The sequence below is a fragment of the Laccaria bicolor genome, genomic scaffold (assembly GCF_000143565.1).
Source record: "Laccaria bicolor S238N-H82 LACBIscaffold_602 genomic scaffold, whole genome shotgun sequence".
NCBI classification, from domain to species: Eukaryota; Fungi; Basidiomycota; class Agaricomycetes; order Agaricales; family Hydnangiaceae; genus Laccaria; species Laccaria bicolor.
Window position 1 is genome coordinate 783 of NW_001890407.1, and position 439 is coordinate 1,221.

Consider the following 439-nt stretch of genomic DNA (forward strand, 5'->3'; position numbering starts at 1 on the left):
GCATTGGATATTGGATATTGAACATTGACGTTGACACCAGAGGCAAACACCAGGGCAGTTGGAAATCAACTGCCTTAAGGGCAGTTGATCTGCCTATGTTCCGCAGTTTGTCCGGTTGACAGGTCTTGGCTGATTGTTTTAATTACTAAATTTGAATAATTGATTACATAAAATATATCTTGACATTCAATCAGATATCTTCCGAAGCTGTTCACATTGCTCCCCCATCTGAAATGCCCCCTGTCATATGCACCTGTTCATACTGCAGAAAGTGCAAGGTAACTATCAAGGGTATTGAACACCCAGGCAAGGCGGTTTCTGCACAAACTCGTCGGGAGCACGAGAAGCGTGATAAAGATGGGCATTCTCCAAAGCGGAAGCATCGAGCATCCTCAAGTTCAGNTCTCAAACAACCTCAAGCACCAGATCTCCCAAAGGG